General features: G+C 36.1%; 1 non-coding gene across 1 annotated transcript; it reads right to left on the bottom strand.

Moving 5' to 3' along the window:
* Positions 1-23,093: 23,093 nt before the first annotated feature.
* LOC147947567 (small nucleolar RNA R71) lies at positions 23,094-23,200 on the bottom strand. Its single transcript, XR_015595589.1, has one exon. It is a non-coding gene; the product is annotated as a small nucleolar RNA R71 (small nucleolar RNA).
* Positions 23,201-25,623: the final 2,423 nt, after the last annotated feature.

The raw sequence follows: 25,623 nt of genomic DNA on the forward strand, positions 1-25,623 counted from the left end.
ACCGAGAAAACATTGATTCGAAGCAGTAAAAAGCTATGTTACTCTTTCTAGGGTCAAAATATGTAACAATCCAATGCATTTGACTAATTATAAGAGTTTGGGTTGAATTTAGAGTGTTTAGACACAACTTCTACCCATTTTGTCCCGAAACAGGCTAAAACCGAGCAAACATTGATTCGAAGCAGTAAACAGCTTTGTTACTGTTTCTAGTGTCAGAATATTTGACAATCCAATGCATTTGACTAATTGTAAGAGTTCGAGATGAATTTGGAGTGTTTAGGAAACACTTTAACCCGTTTTATCCCAAAACATGCTTAAACCGAGAAAACAGGCTAAAACCGATAGAAAACATTGATTCGAAGCAGTACACAGCTATGTTACTCTTTATAGGGTCAAAATATGTAACAATCCAATGCATTTGACTAATTATAAGAGTTCGGGTTGAATTTGGAGTGTTTAGACACCACATTTACCCATTTTGTCCCGATAGAGGCTACAAAAGAGAAAACATTGATTTGATGTAGTAAAAAGCTTTGTTACTGTTTCTAGGGTCATAAATTGTCACAATCCAATGCATTTGAGTAATTGTAAGAGTTCGAGATGAATTTGGAGTGTTTAGAAAACACTTAAACCCGTTTTATCCCAAAACAGGCTTAAATCGAGAAACCAGGCTAAAACCGAGAGAAAACATTGATTCGAAGCAGTACACAGCTATGTTACTCTTGCCAGGGTCAAAATATGTAACAATCCAATGCATTTGACTAATTATAAGAGTTCGGGTTGAATTTGGAGTGTTTAGACACCACTTTTACCCATTTTGTCCCGAAACAGGCTAAAATAGAGAAAACATTGATTTGAAGCAGTAAACAGCTTTGTTACTGTTTCTAGGGTCAGAATATGTGGCAATCCAATGCATTTGACTAGTTGTAAGAGTTCAAGATGAATTTGGAGTGTTTTGACAATACTTAAACCCGTTTTATCCCAAAACAGGCTTAAACCGAGAAAACATTGATTTGAAGCAGTAAACAGCTTCGTTACTGTTTCTAGGGTCAGAATATGTGACAATCCAATGCATTTGTCTAGGTGTAAGATTTCGGGATGAATTTGGAGTGTTTAGACAATACTTAAACCCGTTTTATCCCAAAACATGTTTAAACCGAGAAAACAGGCTAAACCCGGGAGAAAACATTGATTAGAAGCAGTAAACAGCTGTGTTACTCTTTCTAGGGTCAAAATATGAAACAACCTAATGCATTTGACTAATTATAAGAGTTCCTGTTGAATTTGGAGTGTTTAGACACCAGTTTTAGCCATTTTGTCTCGTAACACGATAAAACCGAGAAAACATAGATTCGAAGTAGTAAACAGCTATGTTACTCTTTCTAGGGTCAAAATATGTAACAATCCAATTCATTTTACTAATTATAAGAGTTTGGGTTGAATTTGGAGTGTTTAGACACCACTTTTACGCATTTTGTCCCGAAACAGGCTAAAACCGAGAAAACATTGATTTGAAGCAGTAAACAGCTTCGTTACTGTTTCTAGGGTCAGAATGTGTGACAATATAATGCATTTGACTAATTGTAAGAGTTCGGGATGAATTTGGAGTGTTTAGAAAACACTTTAACCCGTTTTATCCTAAAACATGATTAAACAGAGAAAACAGGCTAAAACCGATAGAAAACATTGATTCGAAGCAGTACACAGCTATGTTACTATTTATAGGGTCAAAATATGTAACAATCCAATGCATTTGACTAATTATAAGAGTTCGGGTTGAATTTGGAGTGTTTAGACACCAATTTTAGCCATTTTGTCCCGAAACACGCTAAAACCGAGAAAACATTGATTCGAAGCAGTAAAAAGCTATGTTACTCTTTCTAGGGTCAAAATATGTAACAATCCAATGCATTTGACTAATTATAAGAGTTTGGGTTGAATTTAGAGTGTTTAGACACAACTTTTATCCATTTTGTCCCGAAACAGGCTAAAACCGAGCAAACATTGATTCGAAGCAGTAAACAGCTTTGTTACTGTTTCTAGGGTCAGAATATGTGACAATCCAATGCATTTGACTAGGTGTAAGAGTTCGGGATGAATTTGGAGTGTTTTGACAATACTTAAACCCGTTTTATCCCAAAACAGGCTTAAACCGAGAAAACATTGATTCGAAGCAGTAAACAGCTATGTTACTCTTTATAAGGTCAAAATATGTAACAATCCAATGCATTTGACTAATTATAACAGTTTGGGTTGAATTTGGAGTGTTTAGACACCAGTTTTAGCCATTTTTTCCAGAAACACGCTAAAACCGAGAAAACATTGATTCGAAGCAGTAAAAAGCTATGTTACTCTTTCTAGTGTCAAAATATGTAACAATTCAATGCATTTGTCTAATTATAAGAGTTTGGGTTGAATTTAGAGTGTTTAGACACCACTTTTACCCATTTTGTCCCGAAACAGGCTAAAACCGAGCAAACATTGATTCGAAGCAGTAAACAGCTTTGTTACTGTTTCTAGTGTCAGAATATTTGACAATCCAATGCATTTGACTAATTGTAAGAGTTCGAGATGAATTTGGAGTGTTTAGGAAACACTTTAACCCGTTTTATCCCAAAACATGCTTAAACCGAGAAAACAGGCTAAAACCGATAGAAAACATTGATTCGAAGCAGTACACAGCTATGTTACTCTTTATAGGGTCAAAATATGTAACAATCCAATGCAGTTGACTAATAATAAGAGTTCGGGTTATATTTGGAGTGTTTAGACACCACTTTTACCTATTTTGTCATGAAATAGGCTAAAACCAAGAAAACTTTGATTCAAAGCATTAAACAGTTTTGTTACTGTTTCTAGGGTCAGAATATGTGACAATCCAATGCATTTGTCTAGGTGTAAGATTTCGGGATGAATTTGGAGTGTTTAGACAATACTTAAACCCGTTTTATCCCAAAACATGTTTAAACCGAGAAAACAGGCTAAACCCGGGAGAAAACATTGATTAGAAGCAGTAAACGGCTGTGTTACTCTTTCTAGGGTCAAAATATGAAACAATCTAATGCATTTGACTAATTATAAGAGTTCGTGTTGAATTTGGAGTGTTTAGACACCAGTTTTAGCCATTTTGTCTCGTAACACGCTAAAACCAAGAAAACATAGATTCGAAGTAGTAAACAGCTATGTTACTCTTTCTAGGGTCAAAATATGTAACAATCCAATTCATTTTACTAATTATAAGAGTTTGGGTTGAATTTGGAGCGTTTAGACACCACTTTTACGCATTTTGTCCCGAAACAGGCTAAAACCGAGAAAACATTGATTTGAAGCAGTAAACAGCTTCGTTACTGTTTCTAGGTTCAGAATGTGTGACAATATAATGCATTTGACTAATTGTAAGAGTTCGAGATGAATTTGGAGTGTTTAGAAAACACTTTAACCCGTTTTATCCCAAAACATCATTAAACAAAGAAAACAGGCTAAAACCGATAGAAAACATTGATTCGAAGCAGTACACAGCTATGTTACTATTTATAGGGTCAAAATATGTAACAATCCAATGCATTTGACTAATTGTAAGAGTTCGGGTTGAATTTGGAGTGTTTAGACACCAATTTTAGCCATTTTGTCCCGAAACACGCTAAAACCGAGAAAACATTGATTCAAAGCAGTAAAAAGCTATGTTACTCTTTCTAGGGTCAAAATATGTAACAATCCAATGCATTTGACTAATTATAAGAGTTTGGGTTGAATTTAGAGTGTTTAGACACAACTTCTACCCATTTTGTCCCGAAACAGGCTAAAACCAAGCAAACATTGATTCGAAGCAGTAAACAGCTTTGTTACTGTTTCTAGGGTCAGAATATGTGACAATCCAATGCATTTGACTAGGTGTAAGAGTTCAGGATGAATTTGGAGTGTTTTGACAATACTTAAACCCGTTTTATCCCAAAACAGGCTTAAACCGAGAAAACATTGATTCGAAGCAGTAAACAGCTATGTTACTCTTTATAAGGTCAAAATATGTAACAATCCAATGCATTTAACTAATTATAACAGTTTGGGTTGAATTTGGAGTGTTTAGACACCAGTTTTAGCCATTTTTTCCAGAAACACGCTAAAACCGAGAAAACATTGATTCGAAGCAGTAAAAAGCTATGTTACTCTTTCTAGTGTCAAAATATATAACAATCCAATGCATTTGTCTAATTATAAGAGTTTGGGTTGAATTTAGAGTGTTTAGACACCACTTTTACCCATTTTGTCCCGAAACAGGCTAAAACCGAGCAAACATTGATTCGAAGCAGTAAACAGCTTTGTTACTGTTTCTAGTGTCAGAATATTTGACAATCCAATGCATTTGACTAATTGTAAGAGTTCGAGATGAATTTGGAGTGTTTAGGAAACACTTTAACCCGTTTTATCCCAAAACATGCTTAAACCGAGAAAACAGGCTAAAACCGATAGAAAACATTGATTCGAAGCAGTACACAGCTATGTTACTCTTTATAGGGTCAAAATATGTAACAATCCAATGCAGTTGACTAATAATAAGACTTCGGGTTATATTTGGAGTGTTTAGACACCACTTTTACCTATTTTGTCATGAAATAGGCTAAAACCAAGAAAACTTTGATTCAAAGCAGTAAACAGTTTTGTTACTGTTTCTAGGGTCAGAATATGTGACAATCCAATGCATTTGTCTAGGTGTAAGATTTCGGGATGAATTTGGAGTGTTTAGACAATACTTAAACCCGTTTTATCCCAAAACATGTTTAAACCGAGAAAACAGGCTAAACCCGGGAGAAAACATTGATTAGAAGCAGTAAACAGCTGTGTTACTCTTTCTAGGGTCAAAATATGAAACAATCTAATGCATTTGACTAATTATAAGAGTTCGTGTTGAATTTGGAGTGTTTAGACACCAGTTTTAGCCATTTTGTCTCGTAACACGCTAAAACCGAGAAAACATAGATTCGAAGTAGTAAACAGCTATGTTACTCTTTCTAGGGTCAAAATATGTAACAATCCAATTCATTTTACTAATTATAAGAGTTTGGGTTGAATTTGGAGCGTTTAGACACCACTTTTACGCATTTTGTCCCGAAACAGGCTAAAACCGAGAAAACATTGATTTGAAGCAGTAAACAGCTTCGTTACTGTTTCTAGGGTCAGAATGTGTGACAATATAATGCATTTGACTAATTGTAAGAGTTCGAGATGAATTTGGAGTGTTTAGAAAACACTTTAACCCGTTTTATCCCAAAACATCATTAAACAAAGAAAACAGGCTAAAACCGATAGAAAACATTGATTCGAAGCAGTACACAGCTATGTTACTATTTATAGGGTCAAAATATGTAACAATCCAATGCATTTGACTAATTGTAAGAGTTCGGGTTGAATTTGGAGTGTTTAGACACCACTTTTACCTATTTTGTCATGAAATAGGCTAAAACCAAGAAAACTTTGATTCAAAGCAGTAAACAGTTTTGTTACTGTTTCTAGGGTCAGAATATGTGACAATCCAATGCATTTGTCTCGGTGTAAGATTTCGGGATGAATTTGGAGTGTTTAGACAATACTTAAACCCGTTTTATCCCAAAACATGTTTAAACCGAGAAAATAGGCTAAACCCGGGAGAAAACATTGATTAGAAGCAGTAAACAGCTGTGTTACTCTTTCTAGGGTCAAAATATGAAATAATCTAATGCATTTGCCTAATTATAAGAGTTCGTGTTGAATTTGGAGTGTTTAGACACCAGTTTTAGCCATTTTGTCTCGTAACACGCTAAAACCGAGAAAACATAGATTCGAAGTAGTAAACAGCTATGTTACTCTTTCTAGGGTCAAAATATGTAACAATCCAATTCATTTTACTAATTATAAGAGTTTGGGTTGAATTTGGAGTGTTTAGACACCACTTTTACGCATTTTGTCCCGAAACAGGCTAAAACCGAGAAAACATTGATTTGAAGCAGTAAACAGCTTCGTTACTGTTTCTAGGGTCAGAATGTGTGACAATATAATGCATTTGACTAATTGTAAGAGTTCGAGATGAATTTGGAGTGTTTAGAAAACACTTTAACCCGTTTTATCCCAAAACATCATTAAACAGAGAAAACAGGCTAAAACCGATAGAAAACATTGATTCGAAGCAGTACACAGCTATGTTACTATTTATAGGGTCAAAATATGTAACAATCCAATGCATTTGACTAATTGTAAGAGTTCGGGTTGAATTTGGAGTGTTTAGACACCAATTTTAGCCATTTTGTCCCGAAACACGCTAAAACCGAGAAAACATTGATTCAAAGCAGTAAAAAGCTATGTTACTCTTTCTAGGGTCAAAATATGTAACAATCCAATGCATTTGACTAATTATAAGAGTTTGGGTTGAATTTAGAGTGTTTAGACACAACTTTTACCCATTTTGTCCCGAAACAGGCTAAGACCAAGCAAACATTGATTCGAAGCAGTAAACAGCTTTGTTACTGTTTCTAGGGTCAGAATATGTGACAATCCAATGCATTTGACTAGGTGTAAGAGTTCATGATGAATTTGGAGTGTTTTGACAATACTTAAACCCGTTTTATCCCAACACAGGCTTAAACCGAGAAAACATTGATTCGAAGCAGTAAACAGCTATGTTACTCTTTATAAGGTCAAAATATGTAACAATCCAATGCATTTAACTAATTATAACAGTTTGGGTTGAATTTGGAGTGTTTAGACACCAGTTTTAGCCATTTTTTCCAGAAACACGCTAAAACCGAGAAAACATTGATTCGAAGCAGTAAAAAGCTATGTTACTCTTTCTAGTGTCAAAATATATAACAATCCAATGCATTTGTCTAATTATAAGAGTTTGGGTTGAATTTAGAGTGTTTAGACACCACTTTTACCCATTTTGTCCCGAAACAGGCTAAAACCGAGCAAACATTGATTCGAAGCAGTAAACAGCTTTGTTACTGTTTCTAGTGTCAGAATATTTGACAATCCAATGCATTTGACTAATTGTAAGAGTTCGAGATGAATTTGGAGTGTTTAGGAAACACTTTAACCCGTTTTATCCCAAAACATGCTTAAACCGAGAAAACAGGCTAAAACCGATAGAAAACATTGATTCGAAGCAGTACACAGCTATGTTACTCTTTATAGGGTCAAAATATGTAACAATCCAATGCAGTTGACTAATAATAAGACTTCGGGTTATATTTGGAGTGTTTAGACACCACTTTTACCTATTTTGTCATGAAATAGGCTAAAACCAAGAAAACTTTGATTCAAAGCAGTAAACAGTTTTGTTACTGTTTCTAGGGTCAGAATATGTGACAATCCAATGCATTTGTCTAGGTGTAAGATTTCGGGATGAATTTGGAGTGTTTAGACAATACTTAAACCCGTTTTATCCCAAAACATGTTTAAACCGAGAAAACAGGCTAAACCCGGGAGAAAACATTGATTAGAAGCAGTAAACAGCTGTGTTACTCTTTCTAGGGTCAAAATATGAAACAATCTAATGCATTTGACTAATTATAAGAGTTCGTGTTGAATTTGGAGTGTTTAGACACCAGTTTTAGCCATTTTGTCTCGTAACACGCTAAAACCGAGAAAACATAGATTCGAAGTAGTAAACAGCTATGTTACTCTTTCTAGGGTCAAAATATGTAACAATCCAATTCATTTTACTAATTATAAGAGTTTGGGTTGAATTTGGAGCGTTTAGACACCACTTTTACGCATTTTGTCCCGAAACAGGCTAAAACCGAGAAAACATTGATTTGAAGCAGTAAACAGCTTCGTTACTGTTTCTAGGGTCAGAATGTGTGACAATATAATGCATTTGACTAATTGTAAGAGTTCGAGATGAATTTGGAGTGTTTAGAAAACACTTTAACCCGTTTTATCCCAAAACATCATTAAACAAAGAAAACAGGCTAAAACCGATAGAAAACATTGATTCGAAGCAGTACACAGCTATGTTACTATTTATAGGGTCAAAATATGTAACAATCCAATGCATTTGACTAATTGTAAGAGTTCGGGTTGAATTTGGAGTGTTTAGACACCACTTTTACCTATTTTGTCATGAAATAGGCTAAAACCAAGAAAACTTTGATTCAAAGCAGTAAACAGTTTTGTTACTGTTTCTAGGGTCAGAATATGTGACAATCCAATGCATTTGTCTCGGTGTAAGATTTCGGGATGAATTTGGAGTGTTTAGACAATACTTAAACCCGTTTTATCCCAAAACATGTTTAAACCGAGAAAATAGGCTAAACCCGGGAGAAAACATTGATTAGAAGCAGTAAACAGCTGTGTTACTCTTTCTAGGGTCAAAATATGAAATAATCTAATGCATTTGCCTAATTATAAGAGTTCGTGTTGAATTTGGAGTGTTTAGACACCAGTTTTAGCCATTTTGTCTCGTAACACGCTAAAACCGAGAAAACATAGATTCGAAGTAGTAAACAGCTATGTTACTCTTTCTAGGGTCAAAATATGTAACAATCCAATTCATTTTACTAATTATAAGAGTTTGGGTTGAATTTGGAGTGTTTAGACACCACTTTTACGCATTTTGTCCCGAAACAGGCTAAAACCGAGAAAACATTGATTTGAAGCAGTAAACAGCTTCGTTACTGTTTCTAGGGTCAGAATGTGTGACAATATAATGCATTTGACTAATTGTAAGAGTTCGAGATGAATTTGGAGTGTTTAGAAAACACTTTAACCCGTTTTATCCCAAAACATCATTAAACAGAGAAAACAGGCTAAAACCGATAGAAAACATTGATTCGAAGCAGTACACAGCTATGTTACTATTTATAGGGTCAAAATATGTAACAATCCAATGCATTTGACTAATTGTAAGAGTTCGGGTTGAATTTGGAGTGTTTAGACACCAATTTTAGCCATTTTGTCCCGAAACACGCTAAAACCGAGAAAACATTGATTCAAAGCAGTAAAAAGCTATGTTACTCTTTCTAGGGTCAAAATATGTAACAATCCAATGCATTTGACTAATTATAAGAGTTTGGGTTGAATTTAGAGTGTTTAGACACAACTTTTACCCATTTTGTCCCGAAACAGGCTAAGACCAAGCAAACATTGATTCGAAGCAGTAAACAGCTTTGTTACTGTTTCTAGGGTCAGAATATGTGACAATCCAATGCATTTGACTAGGTGTAAGAGTTCATGATGAATTTGGAGTGTTTTGACAATACTTAAACCCGTTTTATCCCAACACAGGCTTAAACCGAGAAAACATTGATTCGAAGCAGTAAACAGCTATGTTACTCTTTATAAGGTCAAAATATGTAACAATCCAATGCATTTAACTAATTATAACAGTTTGGGTTGAATTTGGAGTGTTTAGACACCAGTTTTAGCCATTTTTTCCAGAAACACGCTAAAACCGAGAAAACATTGATTCGAAGCAGTAAAAAGCTATGTTACTCTTTCTAGTGTCAAAATATATAACAATCCAATGCATTTGTCTAATTATAAGAGTTTGGGTTGAATTTAGAGTGTTTAGACACCACTTTTACCCATTTTGTCCCGAAACAGGCTAAAACCGAGCAAACATTGATTCGAAGCAGTAAACAGCTTTGTTACTGTTTCTAGTGTCAGAATATTTGACAATCCAATGCATTTGACTAATTGTAAGAGTTCGAGATGAATTTGGAGTGTTTAGGAAACACTTTAACCCGTTTTATCCCAAAACATGCTTAAACCGAGAAAACAGGCTAAAACCGATAGAAAACATTGATTCGAAGCAGTACACAGCTATGTTACTCTTTATAGGGTCAAAATATGTAACAATCCAATGCAGTTGACTAATAATAAGACTTCGGGTTATATTTGGAGTGTTTAGACACCACTTTTACCTATTTTGTCATGAAATAGGCTAAAACCAAGAAAACTTTGATTCAAAGCAGTAAACAGTTTTGTTACTGTTTCTAGGGTCAGAATATGTGACAATCCAATGCATTTGTCTAGGTGTAAGATTTCGGGATGAATTTGGAGTGTTTAGACAATACTTAAACCCGTTTTATCCCAAAACATGTTTAAACCGAGAAAACAGGCTAAACCCGGGAGATAACATTGATTAGAAGCAGTAAACAGCTGTGTTACTCTTTCTAGGGTCAAAATATGAAATAATCTAATGCATTTGACTAATTATAAGAGTTCGTGTTGAATTTGGAGTGTTTAGACACCAGTTTTAGCCATTTTGTCTCGTAACACGCTAAAACCGAGAAAACATAGATTCGAAGTAGTAAACAGCTATGTTACTCTTTCTAGGGTCAAAATATGTAACAATCCAATTCATTTTACTAATTATAAGAGTTTGGGTTGAATTTGGAGTGTTTAGACACCACTTTTACGCATTTTGTCCCGAAACAGGCTAAAACCGAGAAAACATTGATTTGAAGCAGTAAACAGCTTCGTTACTGTTTCTAGGGTCAGAATGTGTGACAATATAATGCATTTGACTAATTGTAAGAGTTCGAGATGAATTTGGAGTGTTTAGAAAACACTTTAACCCGTTTTATCCCAAAACATCATTAAACAGAGAAAACAGGCTAAAACCGATAGAAAACATTGATTCGAAGCAGTACACAGCTATGTTACTATTTATAGGGTCAAAATATGTAACAATCCAATGCATTTGACTAATTGTAAGAGTTCGGGTTGAATTTGGAGTGTTTAGACACCAATTTTAGCCATTTTGTCCCGAAACACGCTAAAACCGAGAAAACATTGATTCAAAGCAGTAAAAAGCTATGTTACTCTTTCTAGGGTCAAAATATGTAACAATCCAATGCATTTGACTAATTATAAGAGTTTGGGTTGAATTTAGAGTGTTTAGACACAACTTTTACCCATTTTGTCCCGAAACAGGCTAAAACCAAGCAAACATTGATTCGAAGCAGTAAACAGCTTTGTTACTGTTTCTAGGGTCAGAATATGTGACAATCCAATGCATTTGACTAGGTGTAAGAGTTCGGGATGAATTTGGAGTGTTTTGACAATACTTAAACCCGTTTTATCCCAAAACAGGCTTAAACCGAGAAAACATTGATTCGAAGCAGTAAACAGCTATGTTACTCTTTATAAGGTCAAAATATGTAACAATCCAATGCATTTAACTAATTATAACAGTTTGGGTTGAATTTGGAGTGTTTAGACACCAGTTTTAGCCATTTTTTCCAGAAACACGCTAAAACCGAGAAAACATTGATTCGAAGCAGTAAAAATCTATGTTACTCTTTCTAGTGTCAAAATATATAACAATCCAATGCATTTGACTTATTATAAGAGTTTGGGTTGAATTTAGAGTGTTTAGACACCACTTTTACGCATTTTGTCCCGAAACAGGCTAAAACCGAGAAAACATTGATTTGAAGCAGTAAACAGCTTCGTTACTGTTTCTAGGGTCAGAATGTGTGACAATATAATGCATTTGACTAATTGTAAGAGTTCGAGATGAATTTGGAGTGTTTAGAAAACACTTTAACCCGTTTTATCCCAAAACATCATTAAACAGAGAAAACAGGCTAAAACCGATAGAAAACATTGATTCGAAGCAGTACACAGCTATGTTACTATTTATAGGGTCAAAATATGTAACAATCCAATGCATTTGACTAATTGTAAGAGTTCGGGTTGAATTTGGAGTGTTTAGACACCAATTTTAGCCATTTTGTCCCGAAACACGCTAAAACCGAGAAAACATTGATTCAAAGCAGTAAAAAGCTATGTTACTCTTTCTAGGGTCAAAATATGTAACAATCCAATGCATTTGACTAATTATAAGAGTTTGGGTTGAATTTAGAGTGTTTAGACACAACTTTTACCCATTTTGTCCCGAAACAGGCTAAGACCAAGCAAACATTGATTCGAAGCAGTAAACAGCTTTGTTACTGTTTCTAGGGTCAGAATATGTGACAATCCAATGCATTTGACTAGGTGTAAGAGTTCATGATGAATTTGGAGTGTTTTGACAATACTTAAACCCGTTTTATCCCAACACAGGCTTAAACCGAGAAAACATTGATTCGAAGCAGTAAACAGCTATGTTACTCTTTATAAGGTCAAAATATGTAACAATCCAATGCATTTAACTAATTATAACAGTTTGGGTTGAATTTGGAGTGTTTAGACACCAGTTTTAGCCATTTTTTCCAGAAACACGCTAAAACCGAGAAAACATTGATTCGAAGCAGTAAAAAGCTATGTTACTCTTTCTAGTGTCAAAATATATAACAATCCAATGCATTTGTCTAATTATAAGAGTTTGGGTTGAATTTAGAGTGTTTAGACACCACTTTTACCCATTTTGTCCCGAAACAGGCTAAAACCGAGCAAACATTGATTCGAAGCAGTAAACAGCTTTGTTACTGTTTCTAGTGTCAGAATATTTGACAATCCAATGCATTTGACTAATTGTAAGAGTTCGAGATGAATTTGGAGTGTTTAGGAAACACTTTAACCCGTTTTATCCCAAAACATGCTTAAACCGAGAAAACAGGCTAAAACCGATAGAAAACATTGATTCGAAGCAGTAGACAGCTATGTTACTCTTTATAGGGTCAAAATATGTAACAATCCAATGCAGTTGACTAATAATAAGACTTCGAGTTATATTTGGAGTGTTTAGACACCACTTTTACCTATTTTGTCATGAAATAGGCTAAAACCAAGAAAACTTTGATTCAAAGCAGTAAACAGTTTTGTTACTGTTTCTAGGGTCAGAATATGTGACAATCCAATGCATTTGTCTAGGTGTAAGATTTCGGGATGAATTTGGAGTGTTTAGACAATACTTAAACCCGTTTTATCCCAAAACATGTTTAAACCGAGAAAACAGGCTAAACCCGGGAGATAACATTGATTAGAAGCAGTAAACAGCTGTGTTACTCTTTCTAGGGTCAAAATATGAAATAATCTAATGCATTTGACTAATTATAAGAGTTCGTGTTGAATTTGGAGTGTTTAGACACCAGTTTTAGCCATTTTGTCTCGTAACACGCTAAAACCGAGAAAACATAGATTCGAAGTAGTAAACAGCTATGTTACTCTTTCTAGGGTCAAAATATGTAACAATCCAATTCATTTTACTAATTATAAGAGTTTGGGTTGAATTTGGAGTGTTTAGACACCACTTTTACGCATTTTGTCCCGAAACAGGCTAAAACCGAGAAAACATTGATTTGAAGCAGTAAACAGCTTCGTTACTGTTTCTAGGGTCAGAATGTGTGACAATATAATGCATTTGACTAATTGTAAGAGTTCGAGATGAATTTGGAGTGTTTAGAAAACACTTTAACCCGTTTTATCCCAAAACATCATTAAACAGAGAAAACAGGCTAAAACCGATAGAAAACATTGATTCGAAGCAGTACACAGCTATGTTACTATTTATAGGGTCAAAATATGTAACAATCCAATGCATTTGACTAATTGTAAGAGTTCGGGTTGAATTTGGAGTGTTTAGACACCAATTTTAGCCATTTTGTCCCGAAACACGCTAAAACCGAGAAAACATTGATTCAAAGCAGTAAAAAGCTATGTTACTCTTTCTAGGGTCAAAATATGTAACAATCCAATGCATTTGACTAATTATAAGAGTTTGGGTTGAATTTAGAGTGTTTAGACACAACTTTTACCCATTTTGTCCCGAAACAGGCTAAAACCAAGCAAACATTGATTCGAAGCAGTAAACAGCTTTGTTACTGTTTCTAGGGTCAGAATATGTGACAATCCAATGCATTTGACTAGGTGTAAGAGTTCGGGATGAATTTGGAGTGTTTTGACAATACTTAAACCCGTTTTATCCCAAAACAGGCTTAAACCGAGAAAACATTGATTCGAAGCAGTAAACAGCTATGTTACTCTTTATAAGGTCAAAATATGTAACAATCCAATGCATTTAACTAATTATAACAGTTTGGGTTGAATTTGGAGTGTTTAGACACCAGTTTTAGCCATTTTTTCCAGAAACACGCTAAAACCGAGAAAACATTGATTCGAAGCAGTAAAAATCTATGTTACTCTTTCTAGTGTCAAAATATATAACAATCCAATGCATTTGACTTATTATAAGAGTTTGGGTTGAATTTAGAGTGTTTAGACACCACTTTTACGCATTTTGTCCCGAAACAGGCTAAAACCGAGAAAACATTGATTTGAAGCAGTAAACAGCTTCGTTACTGTTTCTAGGGTCAGAATGTGTGACAATATAATGCATTTGACTAATTGTAAGAGTTCGAGATGAATTTGGAGTGTTTAGAGAACACTTTAACCCGTTTTATCCCAAAACATCATTAAACAGAGAAAACAGGCTAAAACCGATAGAAAACATTGATTTGAAGCAGTACACAGCTATGTTACTATTTATAGGGTCAAAATATGTAACAATCCAATGCATTTGACTAATTATAAGAGTTCGGGTTGAATTTGGAGTGTTTAGACACCAATTTTAGCCATTTTGTCCCGAAACACGCTAAAACCGAGAAAACATTGATTCAAAGCAGTAAAAAGCTATGTTACTCTTTCTAGGGTCAAAATATGTAACAATCCAATGCATTTGACTAATTATAAGAGTTTGGGTTGAATTTAGAGTGTTTAGACACAACTTTTACCCATTTTGTCCCGAAACAGGCTAAAACCGAGCAAACATTGATTCGAAGCAGTAAAAAGCTTTGTAACTGTTTCTAGGGTCATAATTTGTGACAATCCAATGCATTTGAGTAATTGTAAGAGTTCGAGATGAATTTGGAGTGTTTAGAAAACACTTAAACCTGTTTTATCCCAAAACAGGCTTAAACCGAGAAAACAGACTAAAACCGAGAGAAAACAATGATTCGAAGCAGTACACAGCTATGTTACTCTTTCTAGGGTCAAAATATATAACAATCCAATGCATTTGACTAATTATAAGAGTTATGGTTGAATTTGGAGTGTTTAGACACCAGTTTTAGCCATTTTGTCCCGAAACACGCTAAAACCGAGAAAACATTGATTCGAAGCAGTAAAAAGCTATGTTACGCTTTCTAGGGTCAAAATATGTAACAATCCAATGCATGTGACTAATTATAAGAGTTTGGGTTGAATTTGAAGTGTTTAGACACCAGTTTTAGCCATTTTGTCCTGAAACACGCTAAAACCGAGAAGACATTGATTCGAAGTAGTAAACAGCTATGTTACTCTTTCTAGGATCAAAATATGTAACAATCCAATGCATTTGACTAATAATAAGAGTTCGGGTTGAATTTGGAGTGTTTAGACACATCTTTTAGCCATATTGTCCCGAAACACGCTAAAACCGAGAAAACATTGATTCGAAGCAGTAAAAAGCTATGTTACTCTTTCTAGGGTCAAAATATGTAACAATCCAATGCATGTGACTAATTATAAGAGTTCAGGTTGAATTTGGAGTATTTAGACACCACTTTTACCCGTTTTATCTTAAAACATGCTTAAACCGAGAAAACTAGCTAAACCCGGGAGAAAACATTGATTAGAAGCAGTAATTAACTATTTTACTCTTTCTAGGGTCACAATCTGTAACAATCCAATGCATTTGACTAATTATAAGAGTTCGGCTAGAATTTGGAGTGTTTAGACACCACTTTTACCCATTTTGTCCCGAAACAGGCTAAAAAGGAGAAAACATTGATTTGAAGCAGTAAAAAGCTTTGTTACTGTTTCTAGGGTCATAATTTGTGACAATCCAATGCATTTGAGTAATTGTAAGAGTTCGAGATGAATTTGGAGTGTTTAGAAAACACTTAAACCTGTTTTATCCCAAAACAGGCTTAAACCGAGAAAACAGACTAAAACCGAGAGAAAACATTGATTCGAAGCAGTACACAGCTATGTTACTCTTTCTAGGGTCAAAATATATAACAATCCAATGCATTTGACTAATTATAAGAGTGATGGTTGAATTTGGAGTGTTTAGACACCAGTTTTAGCCATTTTGTCCCGAAAGACGCTAAAACCGAGAAAACATTGATTCGAAGCAGTAAAAAGCTATGTTACGCTTTCTAGGGTCAAAATATGTAACAATCCAATGCATGTGACTAATTATAAGAGTTCGGGTTGAATTTGGAGTGTTTAGACACCAGTTTTAGCCATTTTGTCCTGAAACACGCTAAAACCGAGAAGACATTGATTCGAAGTAGTAAACAGCTATGTTACTCTTTCTAGGATCAAAATATGTAACAATCCAATGCATTTGACTAATAATAAGAGTTCGGGTTGAATTTGGAGTGTTTAGACACCACTTTTATCCATTTTGTCCCAAAACAGGCTAAAACCGAGAAAACATTGATTCGAAGCAGTAAAAAGCTATGTTACTCTTTCTAGGGTCAAAATATGTAATAATCCAATGCATGTGACTAATCATAAGAGTTCGGGTTTAATTTGGAGTGTTTAGAAAACACTTTAACCCGTTTTATCTTAAAACATGCTTAAACCGAGAAAACAAGCTAAACCCGGGAGAAAACATTGATTAGAAGAAGTAATAAGCTATGTTACTCTTTCTAGGGTCACAATATGTAAAAATCCAATGCATTTGACTAATTATAAGAGTTCGGGTTGAATTTGGAGTGTTTAGACACTACTTTTACCCATTTTGTCCCGAAACAAGTTAAAAAGGAGAAAACATTGATTCGAGGCAGTAAAAAGCTTTGTTACTGTTTCTAGGGTCATATTTTGTGAAAATCCAATGCATTTGAGTAATTGTAAGAGTTCGAGTTGAATTTGGAGTGTTTAGAAAACACTTAAACCTGTTTTATCCCAAAACAGGCTTAAATCGAGAAAACAGGCTAAAACCGAGAGAAAACATTGATTCGAAGCAGTGCACAGCTATGATACTCTTTCTAGGGTCAAAATATGTAACAATCCAATGCAATTGACTAATTATAAGAGTTCGGGTTTAATTTGTAGTGTTTAGACACCACTTTTACCTATTTTGTCCTAAAATAGGCTAAAACCGAGAAAACATTATTTCGAAGCAGTAAACAGCTTTGTTACTGTTTCTAGGGTCAAATATGTAACAATACAATGCATTTGACTAATTATAAGAGTTCGGGTTGGATTTGGAGTGTTTAGACACTACTTTTACCCATTTTGTCCTAAAATAGGCTAAAACCGAGAAAACATTGATTCGAAGCAGTAAACAGCTATGTTACTCTTTATAAGGTCAAAATATGTAACAATCCAATGCATTTGACTAATTATAACAGTTTGGGTTGAATTTGGAGTGTTTAGACACCAGTTTTAGCCATTTTTTCCCGAAACACGCTAAAACCGAGAAAACATTGATTCGAAGCAGTAAAAAGCTATGTTACTCTTTCTAGTGTCAAAATATGTAACAATCCAATGCATTTGACTAATTATAAGAGTTTGGGTTGAATTTAGAGTGTTTAGCCACCGCTTATACCCATTTTGTCCTGAAACAGGCTAAAACCAAAAAAACGTTGATTCTAAGCAGTAAACAGCGTTGTTACTGTTTCTAGGGTCAGAATGTTTGAGATTCCAATGCATTTGAATAATTGTAAGAGTTCAGGATGAATTTGGAGTGTTTAGACAACAGTTGAACCCGTTTTATCCCAAAACAGGCTTAAACCGAGAAAACAGGATAAAACCGAGAGAAAACATTGATTCGAAGCAGTACACAGCTATGTTACTCTTTCGAGGGTCATAATATGTAACAATCCAATGCAGTTGACTAATAATAAGAGTCCGGGTTAAATTTGGAGTGTTTAGACACCAGTTTTACCTATTTTGTCATGAAATAGGCTAAAACCGAGAAAACTTTGATTCAAAGCAGTAAACAGCTTTGTTACTATTTCTAGGGTCAGAATATGTGACAATCCAATGCATTTGTCTAGGTGTAAGATTTCGGGATGAATTTGGAGTGTTTAGACAATACTTAAACCCGTTTTTATCCCAAAACATGTTTAAACCGAGAAAACAGGCTAAACCCGGGAGAAAACATTGATTAGAAGCAGTAAACAGCTATGTTACTCTTTATAAGGTCAAAATATGTAACAATCCAATGCATTTGACTAATTATAACAGTTTGGGTTGAATTTGGAGTGTTTAGACACCAGTTTTAGCCATTTTTTCCCGAAACACGCTAAAACCGAGAAAACATTGATTCGAAGCAGTAAAAAGCTATGTTACTCTTTCTAGTGTCAAAATATGTAACAATCCAATGCATTTGACTAATTATAAGAGTTTGGGTTGAATTTAGAGTGTTTAGACACCACTTTTACCCATTTTGTCCCGAAACAGGCTAAAACCGAGCAAACATTGATTCGAAGCAGTAAACAGCTTTGTTACTGTTTCTAATGTCAGAATATTTGACAATCCAATGCATTTGACTAATTGTAAGAGTTCGAGATGAATTTGGAGTGTTTAGGAAACACTTTAACCCATTTTATCCCAAAACATGCTTAAACCGATAAAACAGGCTAAAACCGATAGAAAACATTGATTCGAAGCAGTACACAGCTATGTTACTCTTTATAGGGTCAAAATATGTAACAATCCAATGCATTTTACTAATTATAAGAGTTCGGGTTGAATTTGGAGTGTTTAGACACCACTTTTACCCATTTTGTCCCCATAGAGGCTAAAAAGGAGAAAACATTGATTTGATGCAGTAAAAAGCTTTTTTACTGTTTCTAGGGTCATAAATTGTCACAATCCAATGCATTTGAGTAATTGTAAGAGTTCGAGATGAATTTGGAGTGTTTAGAAAACACTTAAACCCGTTTTATCCCAAAACAGGCTTAAATCGAGAAACCAGGCTAAAACCGAGAGAAAACATTGATTCGAAGCAGTACACAGCTATGTTTCTCATGCCAGGGTCAAAATATGTAACAATCCAATGCATTTGACTAATTATAAGAGTTCGGGTTGAATTTGGAGTGTTTAGACACCACTTTTACCCATTTTGTCCCGAAACAGGCTAAAACCGAGCAAACATTGATTCGAAGCAGTAAAACAGCTTTGTTACTATTTCTAGGGTCAGAATATGTGACAATCCAATGCATTTGACTAAGTGTAAGAGTTCGGGATGAATTTGGAGTGTTTTGACAATACTTAAACCCGTTTTATCCCAAAAGAGGCTTAAACCGAGAAAACATTGATTCGGAGCAGTAAACAGCTATGTTACTCTTTATAAGGTCAAAATATGTAACAATCCAATGCATTTGACTAATTATAACAGTTTGGGTTGAATTTGGAGTGTTTAGACACCAGTTTTAGCCATTTTTTCCCGAAACACGCTAAAACCGAGAAAACATTGATTCGAAGCAGTAAAAAGCTATGTTACTCTTTCTAGTGTTAAAATACGTAACAATCCAATGCATTTGACTAATTATAAGAGTTTCGGTTGAATTTAGAGTGTTTAGCCACCGCTTATACCCATTTTGTCCTGAAACAGGCTAAAACCAAAAAAATGATGATTCTAAGCAGTAAACAGCGTTGTTACTGTTTCTAGGGTCAGAATGTTTGAGATTCCAATGCATTTGAATAATTGTAAGAGTTCGGGATGAATTTGGAGTGTTTAGATAACAGTTGAACCCGTTTTATCCCAAAACAGGCTTAAACCGAGAAAACAGGATAAAACCGAGAGAAAACATTGATTCGAAGCAGTACACAGCTATGTTACTCTTTTGAGGGTCATAATATGTAACAATCCAATGCAGTTGACTAATAATAAGAGTTCGGGTTAAATTTGGAGTGTTTAGACACCACTTTTACCTATTTTGTCATGAAATAGGCTAAAACCGAGAAAACTTTGATTCAAAGCAGTAAACAGCTTTGTTACTGTTTCTAGGGTCAGAATATGTGACAATCCAATGCATTTGTCTAGGTGTAAGATTTTGGGATGAATTTGGAGTGTTTAGACAATACTTAAACCCGTTTTATCCCAAAACATGTTTAAACCGAGAAAACAGGCTAAACCCGGGAGAAAACATTGATTAGAAGCAGTAAACAGCTGTGTTACTCTTTCTAGGGTCAAAATATGAAACAATCTAATGCATTTGACTAATTATAAGAGTTCGTGTTGAATTTGGAGTGTTTAGACACCAGTTTTAGCCATTTTGTCTCGTAACACGCTAAAACCGAGAAAACATAGATTCGAAGTAGTAAACAGCTATATTACTCTTTCTAGGGTCAAAATAAGTAACAATCCAATTCATTTTACTAATTATAAGAGTTTGGGTTGAATTTGGAGTGTTTAGACACCACTTTTACGCATTTTGTCCCGAAACAGGCTAAAACCGAGAAAACATTGATTTGAAGCAGTAAACAGCTTCGTTACTGTTTCTAGGGTCAGAATGTGTGACAATATAATGCATTTGACTAATTGTAAGAGTTCGAGATGAATTTGGAGTGTTTAGAAAACACTTTAACCCGTTTTATCCCAAAACATGATTAAACAGAGAAAACAGGCTAAAACCGATAGAAAACATTGATTCGAAGCAGTATGATGTTCATATATTTTACCATGTTTTCCCTTAGTTTATTCACATTGCATCTTTTGCTAGCCATTTTCATCATTATTGTGTAGCTTTAGGACTAATCATGCATTAGAGTTTAGTTGCATTGCATTTGCATCTTTTCATGCATAAACAGGTGATTTTGGAGCTTAAGGAGCATGGAAACAATCCTGAGGAGAAGTGAAGCAATCTTGAAGGGAAAGCAAGAGAGTTAAGGCTGAAGAACCAAGGTCCAGAGTCCAACTCGACCAAGCACTCGACCGAGTGGGTAGATGGACTCGACCGAGTGGAGTGTGCACGAGAGAAGCCAGCTCGACCATGGACTCGACCGAGCACTGGTCGAGTTGACCGAGCCGTTGACTACTTTGACTTTTTCTATTTTTAGGGCTTCCACCTCCTCACCTATATAAGGCCTTGTACCTGCAGCCACCAAAGTGTGCAACTTTTTAGATATTCCCTAAACCTAGTTTTTACCTTTTTTAGTTTTATTCCTTTTGCATTTTTATTTTTTAAGATCTTGTACTTCCTTATAAAAGAAGACTAGATTTTATATTTTGTTGGTTCTATAACTTTCAAGATATTGAGAATTTGAGTTTCATCCTTTCATCAATATTGAAGATCTTTGTTTAATCTTTCTAATAATGCAAGTTTCAATATTTTCTGGGTTTTTGACTTTGATCACCATGTATTGTTGTGAGTAGTTTCCTTAGGATCTTGAGGATGGGTTAGGATGGATCGATCTTGTGGTTTGTGTGACTTGGTCAAGCTTGATTGTTGTAGATCTCTTCTAGGGTAGATGATCTTAATGCTGATTCTATATCTGAGAGGGTAGAGTCTGATTTCAAGCTTCTTAGCATCACACCAATGTTTAGGAAGCATAGATAAGGCTAGATCTAGAGCTTACCATTAGGCTTGCTAAGAGATTAGAGGTCTTGTTTGGTTTGAGATGTATTGCTTAATGCCTGCTTGTGTAGATTCTTTACTGTGTGAGAACAAGTCTAGAATTGCATAGGTTTGATTGTTTCTTGACCATGAGAGTGGGAGAAACTTGTCTTAGATTAATATGTCTAGAGGTTAGCTCAAAGTTTGCTTGAGATTTGTTGACCAAGTTAGATAACCACAATGATTAGTCCATCCCATGAATCCATCCTCAAGACCTTCTTTGTTTATTGAAATCTTAGTCTTAATCCTGTTGCTTGCTTGTTGTTTGATTGGATTTAGCATTACTCTGTTTTTATTGCATTGCTCTGTTTCTGCGTCTAGTCTAGCTCGACCACCCACTCGACCTACACTCGGTCGAGTGCTGCTCGAGTTCATCCCCAGAACTCTGTGTCTATGATTTGTGTTTGTCTTGTTTCATTCCTGTTTCATTCCAGTTGCATACATTTAGGTTTCAGTTCATTAATTATCTTGCATTAGTTCATTAGTAGTAGTCTCTGTTTCTGTTCTTGCTTTATCACTGTTTCAATCATTCAGTTTCATTTGCATCTAGTTGTTAGTTCTTGTAGTTTATTTTCTGCATTTTACATTTTCTTCCTAGGATTGTTAGTGACAAACAATCTTTACATTTGTCTTAACTTAGATTCATATGCATATCTTAATTGTTCACAAACACTCATTTAGGATTGATACCTCTTGTACTGCAATAGCATAAGGGGAATTGAAACACCCATCCATCATTCCATTCATATCTCACCATTGCATACATCATCATTCACACCACTATATAAATCTTGTTTCAATTTGGCGCCGTTGCCCATTTGAGTGTGTTTTTGTGACATTTAGGATCCATATTAGTCTAAGATTAAGTTCTTTTATACGCTTGTGAGGTTGCTGTACTCGAATCTTCTGTTTCTGGGTTGAAGTTCCATTTCAGGTACCACTCGACCAGTCACTCGACCACCACTCGACCGAGTCGTGATCGAGCACCTGCTCGAGCCAAAAGCCGGGTCTCTATAACCATCATTTTCCAGTCGACTTGACCTCCTACTTGAGCCTGTGCTCAGTCGCTTGCCTAGCAAAAATCGTTTGTGTCTGTTAATGCACACAAGGTCTAAAGGAAAGGACAATCTTCTTAGGCCTATTGACAACATCAACAACAAGACCAAGAGTTTAGGAGCTAAGCAAAGGAGAGTTGTTCAGCAACAACAAGAGGTTATAGTAGCTATGGATCAACAGGATCAGGTTCAGAGACCAAGGAACATTGGTGCTGGAGATGCACCCAACACTCACAACCAAAGAGCTGGCATTGTGCCACCAACTGTTGCCAACAACAACTTTGAGATCAAGAGTGGATTGATCTCAATGATTCAGGCCAATAAATTCCATGGATTGCCTATGGAGGATCCACTAGATCATCTTGATGAGTTTGACAGAATCTGTGGTCTTACCAAGATCAATGGAGTAAGTGAAGATGGTTTCAAGCTGAGGTTGTTCCCTTTCTCACTTGGGGACAAGGCTCATTTATGGGAAAAGACTCTCCCTACTGGTGCAATCACTACTTGGGATGCATGCAAGAAGGCTTTCTTGGCCAAGTTATTCTCCAATGCTAGGACAGCAAGACTAAGGAATGAGATCTCTGGATTTGCTCAAAGGAGTAATGAAAGCTTTTGTAAAGCTTGGGAGAGATTCAAGGGATACCAAACTCAATGTCCTCATCATGGTTTCAGTGTGGAGTCTTTGTTGAGCACATTGTATAGAGGAGTGCTTCCCAAGTTCAGAATGCTTCTTGATACAGCCTCCAATGGAAACTTCCTCAACAAGAATGTGGAAGAAGGCTGGGAGTTAGTAGAGAACCTTGCACAGTCTGATGGGAACTACAATGAGGACTATGACAGAACCATAAGGTCATCATCAACTGATCAAGAAGACAAGTACAAGAAGGATCTGAAAATGGTGAATGAAAAGCTTGATAGGATCTTGCTAAGTCAGCAAAAGTCTATTCACTTTGTTAGTGAAGAGGAGCCTCCAGCTCAAGAGGGAGAGAATGAGTTTGCTGAGTTATGCTATATGCAAAACCAAGGAGGTTTCAAGGGTTATAACCAAAGAGGGTTTAGGAACAATAATTTGTCCTATAGGAGCACAAATGTGGCCAACCCACAAGATCAAGTCTACCCTCCTCAACAGCCTCAACAGCACCAAAACTATGTCCCCAAACAACAGCAACAGGTGTTCCAGCCCCAGTTGTGTCCCCCACCAGGGTTTCAGACTAACCAAGGCCAGGAACAAGACCTTAGAGCCATGGTACAACAGCTGTTGATTGGTCAAACACAAGGGAAGATAGAGGAAGCCAAACAGTTTGCTGAGCTAAACCAAAGGCTCAAATCTCAATACAATGATCTGAATATGAAGTTTGAGGGTCTGAATTCCAGAGTTAAGTACATGGAGAGTAACATAGCCTCTTCTTCAGCTCCAAAACCCAAACAACTCCCTGGAAAAGCTGTCCAAAATCCAAGGGAGTTCACAGCCAAAGCCATTCAAGTTCATGAGGAAGAAGCCACTAAGGACAGTGCAGTTCAAGTTTGGGGGAATTCATTAGTTACTGAAGCCCCAAGTGATGTTTGTAACAAGCAATTGGAGCTCGCACCTGAGCTCGACCATGGACTCGAGCAGCCACTCGACCGAGTGCGTGCTCGAGTGGTCGATCGAGCTGGACTGTCCGAGGCTGACAAACCGGCCAAGTACATTCCTCCTGCCTACAAGCCTCCACTACCTTTCCTAGGATGTTTCAAAGCACAAAAGATTAAGGAGCTTAGGGAAATCATTGAGAGAAAAGAGATGATGGCTACGCAACAAGAAGAAGAGAGGGTTTTAAAGGAAGAAGCTGTGGTTGAGGAAGTGTTGGTCATACAAGAGATCACCATTGCTTACCAAGAAGAAGAGAGAGGACCTGCCTTGGAACAATATGATCCATATCCTCTCTACAAAGACTTTTTGCTTGATTTGTCAAAGAAGAAGGCTGAAGCTCAAGATGAGAAGGATCTTGAGGACCTTGGAGGAGTTATCATTCCAATCAAGCTTAAGGATCCAGGTCCATTCTATCTGCCTTGCACACTTAGCTATCTTCACTACAACCAATGCCTTTGTGATTTGGGAGCTTCAACAAGTGTCATGCCATATTCCATAGCTCAAAAGCTTGGGAGAACTGACTTCAAATCTACTAGACTCCATGTGTGCCTAGCTGATGGGACAAATAGAGAGGTAGTTGGGAGGTTAGAGAATGTCCCAATCAAGATAGGAAGAGCAAGGATCCACACTGACTTTGTGGTGATAGAGATGGACAAGGAGCCTGAAGATCCAATCTTACTAGGGAGGCCATTCTTAGCTACTGTTGGAGCAGTTATTGATGTCAAGGAAGGTCTTGTGACCTTGAACATTGCTGAAGATGTAGTTATGAAGTTCAATATCTACAATCCAACCAACCTTCCCACCATTGATGACCAGCCTTTTACTATCAAGGACAAAGGTGGTCAAGAAGGGTTAAGTGATAAGGCAACTCCAAAAGCTGAGCTCCCACTTCAAGAGGATTCTGTGGAAAAGCTTAAGAGGTCAGTTCAAGAGTTGACTAGTATGGTTGAGGATCTTCAAGTAAAGCTGAACAAGAGGTCCTTGAGGAAAGCAAGACCAAGGCTCAAAATCAAGAAGAAATATGGTTTGTGTGCTAAGGGTGAGGTGATCAAGGATCAACTTCATAGTGACCAAGAGGTTCCAGGGAGGATTTCATCACCTCCTTGGTATCTAGATCAAGTCTAAGAAGGAAATCAAAGTCAAGCTTAGTGACTTTAAACAAGCTCACTAGGGAGGAAGTCCCTAAGGTATCCTTTGTAAATATGGTTTAATTTGTTAGTAGTTTTGATGTGCTTTCTTTTATGTTTTTGTTGGACAGGCTTTTTATTAAGAATGTAGTTGGGTAAGAAGAGATTTGGACTTGGGCAAGGAGGTTCGCAAGCCCACTCGACCAGGCCACGAGAGGTACACGATCAAGCTGGGTAAGGATTAAGGCCCATTTGGTTTCCAAAGCTTCTAGAACGATCGAGTGGAGGGAGAAAAGGAAGAAAAATTTTGAAATTTCAAATTGGTCAAGGAGCTC

The sequence above is a fragment of the Camelina sativa genome, chromosome 3 (genome assembly GCF_030686135.1).
Source record: "Camelina sativa cultivar CO46 ecotype springtype chromosome 3, ASM3068613v1".
In the NCBI taxonomy this organism is placed as follows: domain Eukaryota; kingdom Viridiplantae; phylum Streptophyta; class Magnoliopsida; order Brassicales; family Brassicaceae; genus Camelina; species Camelina sativa.